At 47.0% G+C, this 16320-nt stretch overlaps 1 protein-coding gene and 1 long non-coding RNA gene across 3 annotated transcripts in view; both read right to left on the reverse strand.

Moving 5' to 3' along the window:
• Positions 1–16320, reverse strand: part of LOC144112983 (uncharacterized) — a 49702-nt gene that overhangs the window by 16181 nt on the left and 17201 nt on the right. The window lies entirely within an intron of this gene.
• LOC144112986 (uncharacterized) lies at positions 1951–16186 on the reverse strand. Its single transcript, XR_013310571.1, has 3 exons — positions 15976–16186; positions 14388–14632; positions 1951–2090 (listed from the first exon to the last, which is right to left on the reverse strand). It is a non-coding gene; the product is annotated as an uncharacterized LOC144112986 (long non-coding RNA).

The raw sequence follows: 16320 nt of genomic DNA on the forward strand, positions 1-16320 counted from the left end.
ATTTCTCCACACAACAGCATTGTATATTTGCTTTGTGCACTCAGCGCGTATAATGGAGCAGGCACTTAAGTGTCTAAAAAGGCATCTCTTTATGTTCATAGCTTAAAGGGGTTGGGACATCAAATATTGAGGCTATATTAAGCTTGTTATAGGCTTCCTCTGTATGTAAGGTCACCTATAGCGAAGTGTTGGATGCAACAAACACTTAAAATATATTTTAATTGAGCTCCAAAGAGTCCCTAAGTGCTCTTTCTCTCGATGGATGCCCATCGCTAGTGCTATAGATGGTGACGTAGAGTCCTGGGAACGATATCAGTAAATAGCCGTGACATCACAACACAGTAACGTGACGTACTCTGAACGGCGACACGCGACATCAGCGAGGCGCTGCTTCGGCGACTGAGTGATCAGTGTGCTGATCAGCATATATGTCGTTGCTGACACACCAGCCCGTACCTTATATCGGCGGCCAAGCGGACCTTTCACGTCAATGAGACGATGACTCTCTTGTTTGCACCTTCTCCATAATACAAAAGAGCGAAACGAGCAACTACATTTCATATGTTCACCCTTCGGCTCGGCTGCAGTACGAATAGTCCTAGCAAGTCTGCCGGGTTCATATGTGCGATGTCGGCGATTGTGGAGAGCAAGTTGACAAGTTTTAGCGGATACATATGGTCATCAAGTGTGCTTTTGACAACAGTGACCTTAAATCGAGGATTGGTTACATCTTAGGACGCAAATATATCAAACGTGAAGTGCCGCTGCTAGGCGGTGTGGCTCAGTCTGTCGGTCAATGCTGCAGGCGCCCACCACGGCAGATACGTCATCCTCACTTGAAGGCAACAAATTATGCCATTTTGTTTATCTCAAATGAGTGCCAAACATACCTCTAGATAAACCAATTTAAATTCAACTACTGGACATCGAAAAAAGCAAAAACGCTACAGCGAGTCGGAAACACCGGTGCTACGCGTTGTGCACAACCTGGCTATGAAGCATTCCCTAGGCTGGTGCTTCACATTCTTCGGCGATTCTAGCAGTTATCGCACTGCGCAAACAAGTAAACCCGCAGCCAGTGCAAAAGAGATGAGCTTGCTTAACCTAAGTGAAATGCAGCTTGCAATTCCTGCCGAAATAACGCGCAATTGCTGCCTGTACACAGATGCAGATATGTAAACAAAAGTGGCGCAGAGATGCAGTCGTCGTTATGGTCGCATTCCTGGAGGAGTTACGTACCCGTGTGGTAACTGCTGAATCCTGTACAATTGTCTGGAAGCATTCATTTAGCCAATACATGGACTGTCTGCTAAACAAGCAGCAGATACATCGATCAGCAGCCACGGGACCCTGAGCAGTCTCGCAGTGCAGCTGCGCAGGCGGAGCGAAGTGAAGACAGAGACGGGTATATTGCTCGGTAGGAAAAGTGAGGCATCGTATCACTGTAATGTGACCAGGGTCAGCTATGGGCCACTGACACAGATGTCCGCCGAGCATCGGCGTGGCAAAGCGAAATAGAACGCTGAAACCGCGTTGGCATACGTGCTATGGCAACTGAGATCGGCCGAAGTGAGCCGCTTGGTTTCAGGATTTCGTTCCTCGCTCACTTGGTTTTTCTTAACATAAGCAGATTCGCAGTCCCGACCAAGTTTGTCGGCTTATGATTTCGAAAGGCGCTGCTATGCACAGCATGTGTATGAGAGCAGACGACACAGCAATATGTGCGTCACAATTTTTGGGGCCAATGTGACCCGGCTTGCTGCTTTTCCCTGATCGTGACATCGCAGCACACCCCGGAGCTCAGAAACCGAAATCGCTCAGTATAAATAATTCAATAAAAAATTATTTACAGTGCATATATGAATCAGGCAGCGTGTAACGCGTCCTGGGGCAATACGCAACGTTTGAAACAAATAACACGCCAACCAAAAATTTGGCGTCTCCCCCATTTAATGCGTATGCATTACCAGATGCTACAACAGAGTATGTGAATTTACAGCCTCTCAACAGTAAGACACCTAGAAAGCAAGGGCTGGAAGCAGTTTGAAAGGTCCAATGTTGGGAGCTTGTACTTTGTGGCCGACACTGATCTGCAAAGTCAAGTAGAGGAAAGACAGAAAAAGTAAGGAAAAAACCCAACTACCGCAAGCGGAAGTGCATAAGTGTTCTGTAGATTCAACAAACATTAATTGGCACCCCAGTGTTGATTTCAAGAGGCACTTAGTTAACTTCAACAGCCATGGGTAATAGTGGCTATTCCACTCCTTCATTGGGTATGTGATTAGGATCCCAAGAAAATGTATATACGTGAGAATAAAGAGCAGTCTGTTTTGGCAGCACCCAAGAATATCATTGGGCTGCGATTCTCCCAAGAAACGCAACTGATTCGGTATTCAGGGGATGATGGGAACAATTTCCTTTTCTCAGCCCTGTAAGTTTGAGACCCCTATATATTGTGGCACAGCGGATGATCTTTGCTGTAAAAAAAAAACTCTCAATCCACGCAGCTCAACAAAGCCAAATACGATATCAATGAACAGGACTGAAATGGCACAAAAAGTCGTAAACGTAGGCATCAAAACAGTCTGCAGCCCATATACAGGTGCTGGCAAATAAAGACCCCTTGAGTTCTTATCACAAATTACCCAGGAGGGTTGTGATGTGCCCGATTTAGGATGCGGTCATCAGAAATTAAGAGCACGAGATACACAGTTCAAAAGGATATGAGCATGCGGATATTTCCGCAAATATTTGCAGTGTTTGTTCATTCTTCAAATCTGCTGCCAAACAACTTTATTGCTTTGTTTGCGACGCAAGACGCGACTAGATTTATCTCGATTGATCGCAGCCAGGCAGAGCTGATTCTACGTTGTTCCGGAATGTTCTTTAACTTTGCACGCTTTATCTCGAAAGTTCGCTATCAACTTTAAATTGAGCACAGCTGACAGCGGCGGGCATTCTGTTCGACGACCGCCGAGCATGCTTGTCGCTTCGCCGCCGCCGAGTGATTCAGTCCATTTTGGGTGCAAGTCAGCCCAATAAACAGTTTTCTTTTAGAAGACATTTTGTCCGTCTTCATCGCTGCTTCGACTGCCGTCACCACTACGTGACATCTGGTGGAGGTGCTGGGTAGCCTTCCATGTTCCGGACGCCCCTTTCAAGACGTGAAGCCAGCCCTCAGAGCTTCGCCCCCTATGACGAGCCAGCAGCTCAGCGAACCAGCCGACGTCTCCAGATAGAGGAGCCTGAATTCAGGACCTTGCCGGACTGCACCAGAGAGCGAAAAGACGCTGCTACAAGCACCGCAACCTGGCCGAAGATATCAACACCGATCATACTGCAGCAGCCGCAGGTGCCGCCAACTTTCAATGGATCCCTAGGCAAAGACCCTAAAGAATGGTTGGACCAATTTGACCGCGTGGCGTCATTCAACAAGTGGGATGATGCGGCTAAAATTGGACACGTGTTTTTTTCATTGGAGGGCTTCGCACGCACGTGGCACGAAAACTACGAGTCGTCCCTTACGACATGGGAGCTATTGAAGAGAGAACTATTAAAGGTATTCACCAGTGTCGTGAGAAAAGAAAGAGCCGAACGACTCCTCGAGTCCAGGATCCAGCTTCCGAATGAGCCCGTCCGCAGTTACGTCGAGGAGATGAAGCGCCTATTTCGCCGCGCCGACCCCGAGATGACCAAGGAAAAGAAAGTTCAGTTTTTAATGCGCGGCGTAAAAAAACAACTCTTTGGCAGCCTCGTCTGCCAGCCGCCAAAAACAGTCGAGGGATTCATGCAAGGGGCCTGCACGATTGAGAAGACCCTCGACGTCCGAGCTCGGCAGTACAATCGCCCTTCCTCTGCCTGTGCAATCCGTTCGGACACGATGGCCACCACCAGCGACAGCTTGCGGGAAGTTGCCCGCGAAATCATCCGAGAGGGGCTACGCCGATTACTGCCATCCTCCCCACAGACACAAGCAGCGACTCTGATGGATGTGGTACGGGAAGAAGTGCAACAGGCACTTGGTACCCCGACGGCCACAGAACCCCGGGCTATCACCTATGCCGCTGCTGTAAGGACTTCTCAGCCCCAACGACAACCCCTGCATCCTGTCCGACATGAACAACTTGTTCCCGAATGCCACCTCCCTGCCCCCGCCCGCCCAGCCTACGATCGATGCTCAAGCCCTAGGAAATGCGACGCCTGGAGGACTTCTGACAACCGGCTGTTGTGCTTCCATTGTGGTGAGGTCGGCCATATTCTTCGTCACTGCCCATACCGATGTATCGGTCTTCGAAGATTTTCCGTTAACGCCCCACGACCACACTTCGGCCAACGTCCGCACGAAATCGACGAGTACCTGTGTCGAGAGGAGCACACACCAATCCGCTTTTCGTGCTCGCCATCACCGTCAACCTCGCTCTTTGCGTCAACACGCCGAAACTACGCAGCCGCGGTACGAGGAAGGTCTCCCAGCCCCCGTAGGGGAAACTAAAGACAGCAACGTCTGGAGGTGAGGTTGCTCCCGAGCGAAGCACCGAAGATCCTCCACCGACCACGCCCCATGAAGACGCTGCACCCGCGACGCCGCTTGAAGAACCGACACTCGCTGCACCGACGCCACACAAAATGACAACCCCGACCACGACGCAAACTGCCTTCAAAACGACGACACCACCCAGAAAAGCTTTGGCCACACGGCCCACCCGCAACTCTCATGCACGACGAAGCCGTGACCCGACGCCGAGAGCGACATGCAATGCAAGAGCCAGGACCTCCGACTTAGAAGTGACTATCGACGGCCGGAAAGTTACCGCTCTAGTCGACACAGTAGCCGATTACTCGGTGATGAATGGAACATTCGCTGCGTATACGAGAAAAGTCACAACGGCTTGGGACGGCCCACACATTCGCATCGCAGGGGGCCACCTCATTATGCCATCAGGACGATACACAGTGCGAATGACCATCAAAGGACATACCTATCCTGCGACCTTTGTTGTGCTACCGCAATGCTCCCGCAAAGTGATCTTGGGTATGAATTTCCTTAATGAGCATCAGGCGATCATCGACCTTCGATCCAAGATGATCCTGCTTTCGACATACGAAGCCATTGCTTCGATAAAAACTCGGGAAAATCACGTTGCCCTTATTGTCCTGGAGGAAGAACAGAGCATCCCATCCCGTTCAAGCGTTATCGTGACCGTAGGCGCAACGAAAGCCATTCACGCTGAAGCCATCATCGAGGGGAACATGCAGTTGCTTCTAGACCGAGGAATTAGCATCGCAAGAGTCATCGCACGTTTCCGCAATGGCCAGGCCAAGTGCTGCTGACTAATTTCAGCATAGAATACCGGCACATTAGCAGAGGAACAACGATTGGTTTCTTCAACGAAATATCCCATGTACCAGACTCCTTCGCCCTCTCCGACCCTTCCGCAGAAAATTCGCCTGACCAAGAGAACTCGCCCACTTTCGACATCAACCCAGCCCTGCCCCGGAACAGACAAGACCAGATCTGCAATCTGCTTCGAAGCCATAGTGAGTGTTTTTCGACATCGCCGAAGGTCAGACAAACGCCAATTGCTAAGCATCGCATTATAACGAACCAACACGTCCGACCTCTCCGTCAAAGCCCGTACCGTGTGTCACCGTGAGAACGACAAGCCATCCGGGACCAAGTCGAAGAAATGCTTCGCGATGACGTCATCCAGCCTTCAAACAGCATGTGGGCGGCACCAGTTGTTCTAGTGAGAAAGACGGCGCACTTCGATTCTGCGTTGATTACCGCCGCTTGAACAACATAATAAAGAAGGACGTCTACCCCCTCCCCGGCATCGACTACACACTGGACCGCCTCTTCAATGCCAAATATTTCTCGTCGATGGACCCCAAGAGCGGCTACTGCAAAATTGAGGTGGACGAAAGAGATCGCGAGAAGACAGCATCTATCATTCCGGATGGGCTGTTTGAATTCAAGGTGATGCCATTTGGTCTCTGTTCCGCACCAGCGACGTTTCAGCGAAGAATGAATACATTGCTGGCAGGCCTGAAGTGGAAAATTTGTATGGTATATTTAGACGACGTCGTTGTCTTCGCCTCGAACTTTGAAGAGCACCTCAAAAGACTTCGAACAGGACTAGACGCCATCAAGTCGTCTGGCCTAACCTTGAAAGCAGAGAAGTGCCACTTTGCCTACGAAGAGCTGCTGTTTCTAGGCCACATCGTTAGCCAGGATCGTTAACCCGTTAACCCGCCGAAAACAGCTGCTATTGAACAGTTTCCACCGCCGGCTGATGAGAAAACAGTGCGCAGATTTCTCGGACTGTGCGCATATTACCGACGATTTGTGAAAAACTTCTCGCGCATCGCCGAGCCCCTGACCCAACTGACGAAAGCAGACGTGCCGTTTAAATGGGAAGCGCCGCAAGGAGAAGCCTTCAAGGCTCTTCAGCGTCGTTTACATTTCCTACCATTATTCGCACATTTTGATGAAAACGCCGATACTGATGTTCATACCGACGCAAGCAGCGTGGGCCTAGGGGCCGTTCTCGTTCAAAAAAGCGACGGGCTGGAGAAAGTTATCGCATACGCTAGCCGTTCCCTTTCCAAGGCTAAGGATAACAATTGGACAACTGAGAAGGAGCGCCTTGCCATCATCTGGTCTACGTCAAAATTCCACCCCTACCTGTACGGACGACCGTTCAAGGTGGTCAGCAATCACCAGGCGCTGTGCTGACTTGCCAATTTGAAGGACCCTTCTGGCCGACTCGCTCGATGGAGTCTGCGTCTCCAGGAGTTTGACATCACCGTCGTTTACAAGCCCGGCCGCAAGCACTCTGACGCCGATTGCCTCTCACGAGCCCCTGTAGATACACCACCGCCGGACGACGAAGACGCCTTCCTGGGACCCATCAGCCCCAGCTCTTCTGCTCAGCAGCAACGCTCGGATCCCGATCTAAAAAGCCTCATTGAGTACCTGAAAGGCAAGGTTTCTTCATCCTTCGCTTCATTCAAGCGAGGACTGCCTTCCTTCTGTGTGCAGAATGAGGTCCTTGTGAAGAACTTTGCAGCGAACAAAACAGCCTACCTTATTGTTGTACCTGCTTGTCTTTGCGAAGAAGTTCTACACACTTCACACGACGAACCGACCGCTGGACATCTCGGGATTACTCGCACCCTCCGAAGCATTCAAGACAAGTATTACTGGCACCGACTGTCTGCCGATGTCGCACATTATGTGAAAACCTGCCGAGATTGTCAGCGACGAAAGACCCCTCCCACACGACCAGCAGGATTTCTGAACCCCATTGAACCTCCCTCAAGGCACTTTCAGCAGATCGGCAAGGACTTGCTTGGCACTTTTCCAACGTCAACATCTGGAAATAAGTGGATCATCATAGCGACCGACTACCTGACCCGCTACACCGAGGCGAAAGCCCTACCGAATGGAACAGCAGCAGAAGTCGCCAAATTTTTCATGGAGTGCATTCTTCTTCGACACGGCGCCCCCGATGTGCTCATCACGGACAGAGGACATCACGGACTAATGCAAGCTATCCTGCGTTACAGCCAAACCAGCCACCGGAGGACAACTGCATACCATCCGCAGAGCAACGGATTGACCGAGCACCTGAACAAAACCACCGCCGATATGCTCGCCATGTATGTCGATGCCGAACACAAAACCTGGGATGTCATCATGCCTTACGTCGTCTTCGCCTACAACACCGCAGTACAGGAGACCACTCAGATGACGCCTTTTAGGCTCATCCATGGCAGGGAGGCCACAACAACGCTAGACGCCATGCTGCCCAACGTTACAGAAGAGAACGTCCACGTTGCCGCCTACTTTCAGCGTGCAGAAGCAGCTCGAAGGCTTGCCCGATTACAGATCAAAGATCAGCAGCGCTCCGACGCCAGACGCTACCACCTACGAAGACGCAATGCGGAATACAAGCCAGGAGACCAAGTCTGGGTTTGGACGAATGGATGTGTAATACACATGCTACTGAGAAGAGATGACTCAACAGCATGCTGTCATCACCTTTGTACGTGTGTGGGTGGAAAGGAGAAAATGTGTGTGCATGTGGGTGTCTGTGTTGATAAGTCTACCGAGGAAAAAGAGAGGACTCATCGGCATGCTGTGATCACTCTTGCGTGTGCATGTGTGTAAAAGCACACGCTCCTTAGCATCAAATTGTATCAGGCAGTAACTTGTAGTGCAGGTGTCGAGGTGGATGTGAAGGACGTGAAGTTGGGAGTGGAGGAGGAGGTGGTGGTGTTGGTGGCCATGCGTGGTCGTATTAATAGTGTCTGTATAGAAGTAAAATTTGTAAGGGAGTGCAAATAGTACTTTTTTCAATTATAATATGAATAGTGTTACACGTCGTCAATGCGTGCAGTTCTTGAGAGATTCATTGCAGAAAAATACAGTGCAGCTTAATCAAGGGTTGTGTCAATTACTTGAAAATATCTGAAAATCTGAGAGCAAATTCGATTCGTTTAAAATAATTTTGAAATGTACTTTGATTCATTTGACTAATTGAACAGAAATTTATTCCATTTCCAAAAATTTCGAACATTCACACACCATTAAGAATGGGCCTCATTTTGTGTGTAAGAGTTGGGAATGGTATGTATGGGTGTCTGATCTTCATGTCCTGAAAAGGGAGGCCTGGTTTGGTGTTGCCTTGCGTTACTGTCAATCCCTGGTCGTTTAGACATGTTATGCAATGCTGCGGTGCCAGTGTTGAGGTAGCCAGTACAGTATGTTTTGTCCTTAATTTTGGGGGCTGTAAATGATTTCAAGCTGGCTCTTGCTCGGTTCAGTGTGAATTTGTGTTTCGAGTCATGTCTTTGTTAGTAAATGTCCCAGGAATTTGATTTTGTTGACTGAAAACGCACTGCTTTTTGAACCCTGTCCAGATATTGGTCAGGTTCTCGTTGCATGAAATTATGTTGTTCGATGGCCTGTAGATTTTTTTTTTCAATTTTGGAGCACTTGACTGACCATGTGCTGGTGTACCTCCACTGCACGTGTCCTTTAATTTGTATGCACTGGAATCCATGCCACCAGCTGTTTCCAGAAAAAACATTTCTTGCAAACACTGCGGGGCCAACATTATAGTCCTGTCTCATTTATTGTTTGATCTTTAGAAATATTTCTTCACAGTGTTGTACAACTTTTACTGCATTCTTACTTGGCGCTCTCACAGCTCGAAACTCTTTTTGCCTGGCTACATGAAAATCCTGCCTGAGTTGCTTCTGCTCTTCTAGGAGAGCAAGGAAATCGAGACAAGCTGACTTGCCTCTGTAATGCATTCTAATACATTGGTGCACGACAACAAATCTTAACAACTCTTGAAGCAGTACTATTTTCTGTCACAGTGTGAATCAAGATTATGTTTTAAATTTAACACTTAACACGGGAAAACAGGCCATATTTGGGTGACGTGTGCAAAGTAATTTAACCCATCAGTTTAAATATACTGCTCTTCTGCCACATATTGTAGCCCAGTTATAGAGCTCTCTTTTCAATGACAAAGAAAAACGTGCTTTGCTTAAGAGCGAAAAATATTTTAACAAAAACAAAAGAATTACAGATATGCACAAGAATGTTGCATATATAATGTCAGAAAATAGGCGATTAAGAGCTCTAGAATATGTTTTCTGAGCTCATGTATGCTACACCAGCTTTCTAAATTAACACACATCTTCCTTCCGAACTTTACGATCAGTAAAAAATAATTGCTCTCGCCAAGTCGTTTGGGCCAAAGTCTGTCCCAGTCGCTTCTGGCGAAAACTGGATCCGCCGCTAACCTGTTGCACGGAACAATTCACTACTTATCAGGTACCTTAAGAGAGGCCCACAAAGGAGTGGGTTCCTCGGCAACAGCGAAATAGAAAGTTGCAGAAGCCCACTTGTTAATCGGGGCACGGCGGAGCACTCATCACTGCGCTAATTAAGCCTGACGAATGAACGTCATCTTTTCACACAAATCTCGCAAAGTATAGTCACAATGCTGCAGAATCGGGAGGAAAACCGCCACTGCTGACCAAAAGCCGGTGCGAACTCACTGACAATGGATTTCAGACAGCTCACATTAATCAAATCAAATCAAAAAATTTATTTTCAACATTGATACAATGTTGATGGCTTCCGTGACAAAGAGCTGTGAGGACAGCTTGACTAGGTCAGGGAACCATTTTGGCAGCAGCGACTTCATATGCACTTCAATAATTCAAATACAAATGAAATGTGCAACAGACTACATACATTGTCCTACTTACTGAGTACAATAGTTAAAATGCAAGTGAATATTGTAATCGAATACACGGACTTCATTCATCAACTTAACTACGCCACAAAAGAACAATGTGCACTACAATCAAACTACGCAACAAACGAATAAAAATTAGTACCATAAAGAGTTTGACATGTGAGATCCCGATGAGAAGGCAAACACACACACACACTCACTCTGTATGCCCAATTTCACAATTACCACTCAAAATCATAAAACAGTCTTAGAAAATTGCCCAGAAACAAACATGCTGCGCAATGCGGTGCGCATTAGGGCAATGGAACCAGAAAATTGCGTTTTAATCTTGTTTAATAGAAATGGTACGTTGTACGTTAATGTTTGCAGAAGATAATTAGTGCGTGGCCGCGGTACAAACCATTCCTCAGACGACCTGGTTCGATATGTGCGAGTTTGCAAAGTAAGAGTACACAGCTCCTTCAGGAACTGCTGGTAAGATACACTAGAGAAGTACAGCAGGTATAGTAGACGGTAATCGTAAATCTGTTGTATACTGACCAACTTGAACTGAGTAATGAGGTCATGAGTGTTGTGAAAGTATGAAACATTAGCGATGCAACGAACAGCTTTCTTTTCGAGCCTATGTAGTATAGTTATGTTTTTTTTAGTAGTCGTGGCCCAAATTAACGTGCAGTAGTTAATGTGGGACCGAAAGACGGAGTGAAAAACTTGAAGTTTAATGTTAGTTGGAAAAATATCTCGAGATCGACGTATTAAGCCAACAGCGGAAGAGTTTTTTCACCAGTTGCTGTATATGCGCATCCCAAGTCATACGGTGCGATAGTACCACTCCTAAAACCTTGTGCTCTTTGACTATATCGATTGTAGAGCTGCCCAAGCGGAGCTCGCCAATCAAACTTACTGGTTTGTTTTTTGAAGCAAACAGAATGGCTTTTGATTTTTTAGGATTTATTCTTAAATAGTTTTTGCTCGACCAATCAAGCAATTTGCAGAGAGTTTCATTAGCGGTATGCAGTAGGTGAGAACTATTATCTGATGTGAAAAACAAGCTGGTATCATCAGCGTACAAAACAAACTTGACATGCTTATCAATACGAACCACATCGTTAACATAGATATTGAACAAAAACGGTCCCAAAACGCTGCCTTGAGGGACGCCGCATGGTATTTCTTTAAAGGACGACAGACTGCCATCGATAACTACAGATTGCATGCGTGTTGCAAGGTACGACTTTAATAGTGAGTGGGGTACGCCCCGAATGCCATAGTGATACAGTTTATTAAGGAGAACAGTATGGGTGAGGCAGTCGAAAGCTTTGCTATAATCTACAAACACCCCAAGCGTCAGTTTATTCGCATCCATGTTTTTGAGTATCAATTCCTTTTGAATCAAAAGGGCGGACTCGGTAGAGCACCCTTTTCTGAACCCATGCTGACATTCAGAAAGAAGTTTATGCTTGGTAAAAAAGGGGTCGAGATGAGACAGAATAACTTTTTCAAGACCTTTTGAAAACACTGGCAGAACTGACACTGGTCGGTAGTTGGCAGCATCATTTTTGTCGCCGCCTTTATATATAACTGAAACTTTTGCGCGTTTCATGTTTAGTGGAAAAAAACCAGCCTCCAAAGCAAGGTTATAAATGTGTACGAGGGCTGGACAGATGACGTCGAGGACGTATTTGACCGGTCGGACCTGGATATTATCTATGTCAAGGCTTTTACTGTTCTTTAGTGACGTAAATATGTTGTAAACCTCAGCTGTATTAGTTGGCACCATAAAAACAGTGTTCAAGAGGTTGTCGTCAAGGACGCAAGACGTTACAGAAGGAGCAGCATTGTTAGTCATGGCAGTTATGTAGTGGGTGTTGAAATGCTCTGCTAGAGCACCCTCAGTGAGCAGTTGACCTTGGACAGTCATCTGAAACTGATTAGGCGCAGCTGTACGCAGGCCGAGTGCGTCGTTCACAATCTTCCAGATCCGATCAGGACGAGATGTCGAGGCATCCTGAATCAGCTGCTGAAAGTACTGCACTTTGGCTTTCCTTAGTTCTGATGTGATTCGATTGCGTAGTTTCTTGAACTCTGCTAATATGGAAGGCTTACGCGTTTTTAAGAACAGGGCGAAAAGCTTATTTTTATCTTCAATCATTTTTACCTGCTCGATGCCGATCCAAGGTTTTCTTATCGATCGACGCTGCCTAACAGATTTAAGTTTGAAGCATGCCTTGTAATGGGCAGAAAAAATAGTCATAAAAGTGTCGTATGCTTTATCTGCAGTACTTTCTGCAAAAACCTCAGACCAGTCAGTGCTAATAATTTTATTCCTAAAATCATCGATACTGGTGTCATTTATAGATTGAAAAATGAACTTTGAACGAGAAGGTTTGCGACGCACAGCGACGTCTCAATAAGCCATAAAAACAGGACAATGATCACTGAGGCTGCAATTGACGGTTCCGGCTGCGGTTACTGGTGTGTTGCTGTTCGTAATCAATAGGTCCAAAACCGATGAAGTTGTTGATGTGACACGCGTTGGTGTTTTAATGACGTTTTGAAACCCACAGGCTGCAAGTTTGTTGTTCAGTTCAGTAGAAGAGGTATTACCTGCAGTAACATTAATATTAAAATCTCCACCAAGAACTAGCCGCAATCGTTCGAAGGATGCATATTCGAGTAGGTTATCCACAAAGTCCATGAATCTTTTAACATCGCCTGAAGGAGGTCGGTATACGACAGCGAAAAGAGTGCTCTCTTGTTGCAAACAAAGTGCTTCATAATGTTTGGTGATATCGGTAAACTGGGACACCTTCTCACTTGATAAACTGTCAGAAATGTACATGCCAACGCCGCCACCACGCATGTCGGTTCGATTGATAAAAAATTATTATAACCGGGTAACAAAGGCGCACAGTTGCTCGTTGTGCACCAAGTTTCAGTTAGCATGATAACATTAAATCGGAAAGAAAACTGATCAATGAAAAGAGCAAATTCATCGTGTTTTTTTGCCAGAGAACGGATGTTAAGGTGAATAAAGGATACTGTGCATTTTGCAGATGAGCACAGTTTAGCTGTTCTAGGTTCAACAAACTGCTGGTATAAGACATCAGAAAGACTGAACATTTTATGGTAGCTGCAATTCGCACCGCTTCATTAACAAAACCATTCAGGAGATCTTAGTAAGGTCGTCCACAGACTCAATGTGAACAACATCGCTACCCTCAGTTTTCCGTGCCAATATTTTGCCATTGCGTGTCCACACGAACCGCCATTCACATGCTTTCTTACGTGCAATGGCCGATGACAGCAGCTTTTTTAGGCTTGGACACAAGTGTTCGTTGACGAACACTGGATGGCTGCTTGCAGAGCTATCTGTACCGTCAGCACTGCTGTCAAACAATCCTAGACTTTCATTAGTGATGCGCTTCTTCCTTGATTTTTCTAGAACTTGGTCACGTTTCCGGCGACTTCTGAACTGCACAACAATATTGCTCGCAGCGAACTTTTTTGTTTCTTGATTTTCGCTCAGCTCAACAATGACGCTCTGTCGAGCATTCCGCGCTGACACACGATGGCAGGCCTCAATATCTAAAGGCGAGACAGGTTCGCCGACAGCAGTACCAATTTTACCAACAAGCTCGACAACATCCTCCGCCTCTGTTTGAATTACACCTTTGATCTCAAGGTTGGATTTCCGAGAGTACTGGTCGTTGTGAACAAACATTTTTTCAAGATCTTTTATGCGTTTCTCATTTTCCTCACACTTCTTCCGAAGGCACTCATTTTCCTTCTTAAGCTGTTTATTTTCGGCAAGGACCTCCCCCAAGTCTTTTCTGAATTGCTCAAGATCCTTATTAATATACTCCATACTTTTGACCATTTCTCTCATCTCAGCCCTCTCCTCCCGACTGTCGCTCCGGGCGCCCTTTTCAGATGAATTAGGGCCCTTTCCCATTCTAGACAGGTCCTCCTGATAGAAGAGCTACCACAACAAGAATCTACAAACAATTTCAAAGAAGTCAAATGTAACGGCAATGCAACAACACTTCAGCAGCAGCAACGACGCCCTTACTAAAAAAACAAAAAAACAGACAGACTGCAACTAACCTGCGTAGTCGACAAGGCAACTGTCAAAGTGGTGCCTTCAGGCGTCGTCGGTGCTGCCAAATGGCGCGTCCAGGGATAGCACAGAGTTTATATAGGCGAGCGGTGACGTCACAGTCCCTCGTGGTACCCAGCAGACGAGGTAGATATCAGGGCTATCGGTGATGACCGTGCAGCGTTGGCCCGTCGGTCCAGATGTGTGCCACACGTGGAGGGGCGTGGAAATACAGAAGTGCTGCGCCAAGAACCTGCGTAGTCGACAAGGCAACTGTCAAAGTGGTGCCTTCAGGCGTCGTCGGTGCTGCCAAATGGCGCGTCCAGGGATAGCACAGAGTTTATATAGGCGAGCGGTGACGTCACAGTCCCTCGTGGTACCCAGCAGACGAGGTAGATATCAGGGTTATCGGTGATGACCGTGCAGCGTTGGCCCGTCGGTCCAGATGTGTGCCACACGTGGAGGGGCGTGGAAATACAGAAGTGCTGCGCCAAGAACTTGAAACACACCGGTCTTTTTCCCGCGTTCGGTTTTTAAGTCGCTTCGTTTTCTCTATTATTGCGGTATGAATCAAATGAACAGATGCATGCAGCTCATTTTAGAACGCGGCATAATATTCAAGCGATTCTGGACAAAACGAGATTTCCCATTCAAGTCGCGAAATGTAACTTGCCATGAAAAAAAAATGTGCGAAAAAAAAAGTTTCACCATGCGGGATTTGAACCAACGCACCACCAGTTGCATGTCGATTTTCCAAACCGACGAGTTAGAGCACACGGCCACAGAACAGCGCGGAGTGATACACATTTTTTTTTTCGGAATATTTCCGTAGCTTACACTGCGTTGCACTATTGTTTGAAAGTGAATTAGCATTCTACTTAATAATGAAAAGAGGTGGCCGGCAGATTTAAAGTATACATTTTCAATTAGTCGGCAGGCTGCTACCGTACGCTGATCAAGCACTGAGACGCGCACTTGAAATAGGAGCTCAAAATGTTGCGTCCGATGTCAGCTGCGAGTGTAAAGCCGACGTTGGTTTCGATGATGCGAAAACCGTCAAAGCCGCGTGCATCACGCTCATGCCGAATTCAAGTAAAAGAATTTCTGGCATAAGTCCTGCACAGACAAGCTCATATGCAATCCACTAAGTTGCGTGCAATTTAACCTCACGAAGCAAAACGTTCCCGCCTATTTCACAAAACGATTTGCGGAAGAAGCGCGACCGGCAAGTACCGTCGGCAGCACGCTGAACACGAACGCTCGATTGCGCGCCTTGCACTGTTATTACAGCCCCTGAGTGATGGGCATCGAGCCCGAGACTATGCTGCACGGTGTGTTTGCGTAGGTTGGAGACAGCTCGTGCCCTGCCAACGGCCTAGTATTGTCTCGGAGACTCGGACCCAGCCGCGCTAATGTCAGTCGAAGACACGCGCTCGAGCGTTCGTGTTTATGCGGGCTGCTGTATGGTACCTTCTAGCCCAGGTACCGAACTTGCCGCCATGACATTCAAGTATGCTGAAATTCGAGAAATCAATCATTTTAAACACCCACCACCTTTTTTTCCCGCAAAACTACCAGTAGTCTAGCTGGACTTACCAAAATGATGCTCATTGCGTGGAAGGTTCGTCGGCACTGCAGCGATATGTCGAACAAAGCCATTTTATGGTTCGGTAGCATCGAAAGCAACTAAAGAAAGCATACGACAGGCGCAGCGAAGCACGAAAAGGACAGTAATCAGGAACAATAGCAAGCCAAACATGGCGTAGAACACATTTCATTCAGCGCACTGCAGCTCTGCTGGGCTCGCGACAGTGAAAAAAAAAAAAAAACCAAAGCCTACGCAGCGCTACCAGTAAATTTTGGTAGAAACAAAACTTCAATTTTTTTTAATCAATGCCAAAACTACAAGCATAAGGTTTTTGATGGTATTGCCTCTAATCA

The sequence above is a fragment of the Amblyomma americanum genome, chromosome 1 (genome assembly GCF_052857255.1).
Source record: "Amblyomma americanum isolate KBUSLIRL-KWMA chromosome 1, ASM5285725v1, whole genome shotgun sequence".
NCBI lineage: Eukaryota > Metazoa > Arthropoda > Arachnida > Ixodida > Ixodidae > Amblyomma > Amblyomma americanum.